The sequence below is a fragment of the Tachypleus tridentatus genome, chromosome 1 (genome assembly GCF_004210375.1).
Source record: "Tachypleus tridentatus isolate NWPU-2018 chromosome 1, ASM421037v1, whole genome shotgun sequence".
In the NCBI taxonomy this organism is placed as follows: Eukaryota; Metazoa; Arthropoda; class Merostomata; order Xiphosura; family Limulidae; genus Tachypleus; species Tachypleus tridentatus.
In genome coordinates, this window is record NC_134825.1 from 30,281,528 (window position 1) to 30,289,569 (window position 8,042).

An 8,042-nucleotide genomic window follows, 5' to 3' on the forward strand; every position below is an offset into this window, starting at 1 on the left:
CTGGGGGTCTACCACAACGAAAACAATCCCTGAGACAGACTTGTTATTTCATTAAGTTAAAGATCATTTTGCAGAGCAGAAAACGTGTGTTTCTACTGCGTCGTTCAAAAACATATATCACTCCACCCCGAATAAAAAGTAGAGTCACAAAGTTGAGACATTAAATGGGACTCCATCATAGGGCATATAAAAAGATTCTAAAGCTGAACAGCAGACTCTACATTCTGGAACAGTATGAACGTATTTTTATCACTAAGTAAAAGCATATTTCGTTTGAAAACGATCTAAGCTAAAAAATACATTGAGAAACAATAAACTACTCGAATACAGGGAGCAGCACCGTATAGTTTTAGTTCTACAGATTTCTGGAACAGTTTGTTTGTTTTGGAATTTCGCACAAAGCTACTCGAGGGCTATCTGTGCTAGCCGTCCCTAATTTAGCAGTGTAAGACTAGAGGGAAGGCAGCTAGTCATCACCACCCACCGCCAACTCTTGGGCTACTCTTTTACCAACGAAAAGTGGGATTGACCGTCACATTATAACGCCACCACGGCTGGGAGGGCGAGCATGTTTGTCGCGACTCGGGCGCGAACCCGCGACCCTCAGATTACGAAGCGCACGCCTTAACGCGCTAGGCCATGCCAGGCATTTTCTGGAACAGATGCGGTTACTTGAAAACAATATATAAAAACCTTACTAATATAAGCGATATTTTTAAAATAAATCGCCTTAATTTCTTAAAATATCTATGTTAATCTCAAAGTGAAAACTATGGTTTGTTTAATATTATAAAACAGAAAAAGGCTGAAGATATCACTTAATGTTTTGAACTCGATGGACTTTATCATCAGTGATGCGTAACTGTGTTACTTCATACAAACGGTTCTCCACGTTATGTTTTATGTTTGTGAAATTTAGGTCAGTTGAATAGAAAAATACGGCATTATCAGTTTCAATTTATCTGAAAAATTGTCTCCAAATGGCATTGTGTTATAGGTTATACCAACATTCTTTCCTTATGTGACATATTTGCTTTGGCTATGTATATAATTCAATCCAAGATGATCCACAAGTTTCCTAGCGGTTATATTATTCGTTGTGCAAATTAAATGGCACTGACTGTTGCATGTTTTTAGCAGGATAACACGTTTTCACAGAACCTTTGGAACATATCTCGGACTTTTCCTCCATTCAATGTTTTCCTTCTGCAGCTGTTTAACAATGGAAAACTTGAAAGAAAGAAAGATAAACAATAATATTGTTTGGACAGGAGATTTCCCTTTCTATCATTTTAAGAAGATCCAAGCAGTGAATGTCAAAAAAATTCCAAGTTCATCCAAAATATGTTTTGAGTACTGGTTACCAGTAAAGTGTCTTTTACGCCTACTCATATGAATATTAATGAATGAAGTGGTAGAGAACATTAGGTGTAAAGTGTTATGCAAACAATTTTTGAGTGCTGCTAAAATTTATTAATACGACATCACAAAATAAAGAATTTTAAATGTTGGGGTGTACCGAATTAACGTGATTGAAAAAACTAAGTGTGTGTTCTGTAGATGTGAATACAGCAATTGTATCATCAACATAAGTTCACCTATGAACAGGAAAAAACTAACCAAATAGCATTTCTTAATCTTAAAATCGCTAGAACAGATACACAATTCAAAACAGAAATCCACAGAAAAATTACCCACACTGGATTATACATTCCCTCGGACTCAGCACATGAAACAAAACAAAAACTCAACATACTAAGAAACCAAATAAACACAGCCACAAAACTATGTTCATCTGATAAAATTAACGATGAAATCAACATAGTAAAACAACACTTTATCAACATAGAAAAATGTCCTCAAGAAACCGTGGAAAAAATTATACGCACACACCTAGAACAACAACAAACAAACAACAATAAACCCCAAGATACAACAAACTACAAAACCTTATACTGTTGCATATCATATATTCCCGACATCAAAAAAAAAAAAAAAAAATTTGGAAAAAACACAACATTCCAATAAATACCAAATTTATTCAAAACCAGAAACAAAACTAAAGTCCATACTATGTAAAAACTACACTGACAAACACAACACCAACATAATTTATAAAATACAGTGCAAAGCTGCCACAACATCTATACTGGACAAACAAGCAGAAAATAGAAACCAGATTCAAATAACACAAAAGAAAAACACCTTCACGCGTTTTTGAACTCTGTAAATTAAATAAACACAACATAATCATAGAAAACACTCAGATATTAAGTAGGGAAACAAATATAACCAAACTTAAACCACTATAAAGGAAGATCTTTATACTTGTACTAATAAATAACCTAACATCCACTTGCATCGCCCCCTACAATCCCGTACCCGTTTATACTCTCGGCTCTAAGACACGTGTCCGTTAACGACCACATTCAAAGTCTATCTTTCTTACCCTGAAGATGACCTAGAAAGGTCAAAACGTTGTTCTCTCCTTATCAATAAAAGTGTTAATATAAGTGTTCTGAGATACACTGGATACTATCTCTTAATTTTTGAATGAAATTTACGTTACAGTTGTATACGGCCCGGCATGACCAAGCGTGTTAAGGCGTTCGACTTGTAATCCGAGGGTCGCGAGTTCAAATCCCGGTCGCACCAAATATGCTAGCCCTCCCAGCCGTGGGGGTGTTATAATGTTACGGTCAATCCTACTATTCGTTGGTAAAAGAGTAGTCCAAGAGTTGGCGGTGGGTGGTGATGACTAGCTGCCTTCTCTCTAGTCTTACATTGCTAAATTAGGGACGGCTAGCCCAGGTAGCCCTCGAGTAGCTTTGCGCGAAATTCAAAAACATAGAGTCGTATACATATTTTGTGATATAAGACATACCGTACAGGCTTGGTTGAAATAGTTTAATATATATATATAATGACTTTTTAAATGATGTCTTTACTCTTGGAATATCCCATTATCGTAAACTGCTGATTATTTACTGTTGCTCCACATGTAACTGAACACATAGATTAACTTTCTTTGATGTGTGTTTAATATTTAGTAGTTTTAGAGCAGTAATAGGGTTACCAGTTGTATAGTCCTGAAACAGTTTAAATTACTACAATATACTTTTACATTTGCTAAATAATCTTATGTTTATTGCATCATATTTTAAAACCACAGACAAATAAATTCTTTTGAATGTTTAGATAGTATAAAATTATAAGCTATTAACAAGTCCAGCAAGATAGAGTAGAAAGAGATTCAGTGAACAACGTTATAAATAGTAGCATTCGTGTTGTGTGTTGAAAGCAAAAACTAGGTGAAGCTATTTTAACTGCGTAGAATTTTTTACATATACATTCATATATTCAAGAAATATTTCTTTAAAATCTGTTTCGCCACCTGAATTCCTTTTTTATTTCCTTTAAAGTTTGCTTTACAAAATGAAAAAACATTTTCAACACGTAGTTCAAACCACAGTTTAGAGAAATAACCAGATGCTGATTGGTTGTAGTTGGAAGCATTTGTTTTTATTTAACTATTTATTACTCATAATATCCAATGATTGAACTCCTCAATATCCTCAATAGTAAAATTGGTAGTATTTATAGGTATTTTAAACAGTAAGTTTTTCTAATTTAGCTGATTTTTACCTCTTAGTATCTCACCAGTAAACGTTCTCTTGCTTAGATTACCATGTCAGTCACAATACAATTGGTCTCCTAAAACCTTGGTATTATACGAACGACCTCGTTCACATTGGATATGGCAGATGTGGTGTGATTGACTTATTATAACATATTCTTATTTGTTTTCATCCATGGTATTGTTAGAATTACCAGTTCTTAATGTTTTCTAACAAGTAAACTTTTTGTTATTTAGAATATTATCAACTTTATTATTTAAATAATTGGTTAACTCTTCATAACAGTGCTGATTATTAGTTCTTTATTATTTAATAGGATTTCCTCTGGGTTAAGGTGCTGGTGAACAGGATTCAGCCACTTCGTTACCATAAAATATTCTGTGCACTTTAATTGTGGATGCGTTATACATAAAACAGACTTTCAGTCTTTTAGGTGGATACTGGGTGGTAGAAAGCTGCTGATTGACTGTCTTCCCTCTGGTAAGTCATTCAAAATTAGGGACATTGAGAGATAATCCTCATAGCTTGTCATAAATATAAAAATACAGAATCTACTTCACTTGATAATCAATTTTTATCAGTCTCATGAACAAAATCTGTATTATTTAGGTAAGTTTCACTTCTGTCATTTGATTAACTAGTGAACACTTTCTTATTTAGCTAAGCAATTCAACCTTTTTTATTTATCTCTTTATTTATTTATCACTATGTTCTAACAATATCAAACATTAAATGATTTTTCACAAGCTACTCTGAAAAACAATTTTCTAACGTCTGGGGGATTTTCATTTGTGCTTATGGTTTAATATGATAAAAATTAGTACCAAGCAGGTATGACTTCCCAACACGCTAATAATAACTATAGACACCACAGCCAAAGTTGTTTGTTTTTGAAGAATGGCGTGTGTTTTTTTGTTTTGTGTTAAACACAAATATAGAAAATGGGCTATCTGTGCTATGTTCGCCAAAGGCATTAAAAGCCCATTTGTAATGCTATAAGCCATCAGGCGTATCGCTGAGCCATTGTGAAGCGAACAAGAATGATTTAATATTAAGTTTTAAACTCTTTCAAAACGATTTGCTTTATGCTCACACTTAAAATATCTGAAATAACGTGGTGTGAGGCTTAATATTTAATTTACTTTATATTAAAATTTTCTTTATTATCGCTAGAATATAGCGCAATAACGTTTTGAATAATCTATCCCATTATTGAAAACTTGCCATTATAAACACTGTTATCTTTAAAGAAGTATTCCTTAATTGTAAATTCATGTTGTTAAATATCATATTTTAGAGGGCGAAATATTAAATAAAATGCAGCACATTTTCTACGACCAAGTCTCAGCGGAGACTAAATAAGAAAGGAGCGGTTACATGCGATATATCATAAGAAATTAATAACTTTATCATAATATCTTTAAAACGTAATTTTGCAAAATATTTAATAATATCAAATGAATAAGACAGAATGAAATAAAACATACAAAGAACAAGGTAAAAATAAACAAAAAAGTCAAGATTCCAAGTTTTATTTTTTTTGTAATTTAAATTTACTTATTACAACGTAATGTTGATACACATTTGTTTGTTTGTTTTGGAATTTCGCACAAAACTTCTCGAGGGCTATCTGTGCTAGCCGTCCCTAATTTTGCAGTGTATGACTAGAGGGAAGGCAGCTAGTCATCACCACCCACCGCCAACTCTTGGGCTACTCTTTTACCAACGAATAGTGGGATTGACCGTCACATAATAACGACCCACGGCTGAATGTGTAAGCATGTTTGGCGCGACTGGGATGCGAACCCGCGACCCTCGGATTACGAGTCGCACGCCTTAACACGCTTGGCCATGCCGGGCCGATACATATTCCGTAAAATATATCGTCAAATCCGAATATAATTTTCCTAGTTAATCTTTCGGAACAAAAACCTCCGTTCACAACTTGTTAATATCAGTTCCTTGATTTTTTTGGCAAAACTAGCTTTGGAATAAAATCAATGTTTTTCATGAATTTCAGGATTTATTTAATGCCTTCAAGAAGCTCTGGATCTTTTAATTGGTCATCAGTTCGATTGAAGAAACTTTCAGTGATAGAATAGCTATTGTCGCCGCTACATTAATAAATATCAGTTACTTGAGAATGGACAAGGATGAAACAGATTTTAAGATTTCAAACATTTCAATTAGTTTGTACATTTAACATAATCAGTTCACAAGTTACTTTTAATGGCCAGGTGGTTCGGACGTTAGACTCGCAATTTTAGGGTAGCGAGTTCGAATCTCTGTACCACAAAACCTGCTCGCCATTTTAACCGAGAGTACATTGTAATGTGACAGTCAATTTCACTATTCATTTGCAAAAGAGTAGCTCAAGACTTGGTGGGGATGACTAATTTGACATCCCTGTAGTCTTAGGGACGTAACGCAGATAGCCCTCATGTATTTTTACGTAAAATTCGAAAACAAACCTAAAAAATAAACCTACTCTCAAATATATAAAAAAATGTAGACGTTAATGAATTATGAACATAAAAATATTATAGAGCTAAATGATTACCAGCAAAACTTTATCATGTATCTATATGGCTTAAATTAAACGTATAAGTGAATTTAACCAATATTATAGAATAAGCGTCAAATAAGCTGAAACTCTGATGTACAAACAATCTATCGCAGACTATGTTTTAACTGATGTCTTATAATAGGTTTAAAGATTATTTATAAATACTTTTAAACTAATACAATTTCATTTACAAGAACTACAATGTAAATGTAAATGTGAAAATGTTAAAATTAAAATAAAACCTTCACAATGGGTAAATTTAAATTTGGAACCCGTGTTGTTAACCTTAATTTCTTCCAATTTTTATTGGGACCTATCTTTACTTCGACTACTTGCAACCCAACTTTGCGTCATGGTTTGGTTTGTTTTGAATTTCGTGCAAAGCTACACAAGGGCTATCTGCGCTAGCCGTCCCTAATTCAACAGTGTAAGACAAGAGGGAGGGCAGCTAGTCATCACCACTCACCGCCTACTCTTGGGCTACTCTTTTACCTACGAATTGTTGGATTGACTGTAACAGTATAATGCTTCCACGGCTGAAAGGGCTAGCATGTTTGGTGTGACGGGGATTTGAGCCCTCGACCCTCGGATTACGAGTCAAGTGCCTTAACCACCTGGGCATGCCGGACCTTTGCGTCATGGATCACGGTTTCTAAATGGCACACGTTGGTCACTATTCTTCTATAATGATATCGAATTTTGGCAAGATAGCAAATTTTTCAACGCTGAAGAGGCCATATGATACTGTATATGTAAACTATTATAAAACTATTTATGTTACTAGGTGTAAGCATAAGTATTTAGTACTAAAGTAAATTAATTTTACTTCTACATCTTTACTAAAATTTGTCAACTTTAAGTTCAAACAGCTGAAAATCAGAGTTGGTACGTTTATTCTTCTCCAAACTTCTTAATGCTGTATTTTTAGAGATGTTATTATAATTTTACAAAATGCTTAAGTTAACATATTTTTCATGAAAAACAGGAACACTAATTAATTAACATAATTAAATATTTTCATACTAGCTGAAGTGTTCACCTGATTTGTTAATTCAGCAAAAAATTAAAACTATGTTTTGACAATAAGAATGGCTCGGCATGGCCAGGTGGATTAAGGCGTTCCACTCGTAATCTGAGGGTCGCGGGTTCGAATCCCCATCGCACCAAACATGCTCGCCCTTTCATCCATGGGGGCGTTATAATGTGAGGGCCAATCTCACTATTAATTTATAAAACAGTAGCTTACGAGATGGCGGTCAGTGGTGATGACAAGCTCCCTTCCCTGTAGGCTTACACTTCTAAATTAGGGACGGCTAGCGCTGATAGCCCTCGTGTAGCTTTGCGCGAATTTCAAAACAAAAGTTCCATCAATATACACTACACGCATTTATTGCGTTTGTATGAATAACGGTTTGATTCAGATGTATTTATTGATTACATTAGAAATACTGGATGATATTAATAAAATATATATCTGAATTACATATTTTTATGTTGAAAATAATGTCTTATAGTGTTTATGCACATAGACCATCCCCACTTCATATGAGAAAAATAATCTTTTGATAAAATCTAGCCAGAACTGAAAATCAAATCTGCTTAGCATTTTTTAGCTTTTATTGTTGTATTACTAAACATAAAAAATACTTGCAAGCACAATTAATCTTAATCTTTCAGTAGAATTAAGCGGTTTAATATGTAGCACCACCCTGGCGTCGATATATTATTCTTTTTCATATATCTTCTTAATTAATAGGTTCATATTTTAATCTATTCTATTGAGGGAAAATCCTTAACGCAAATTATATGTTTTTGATTCTATAGTATTTTTCGTTTGT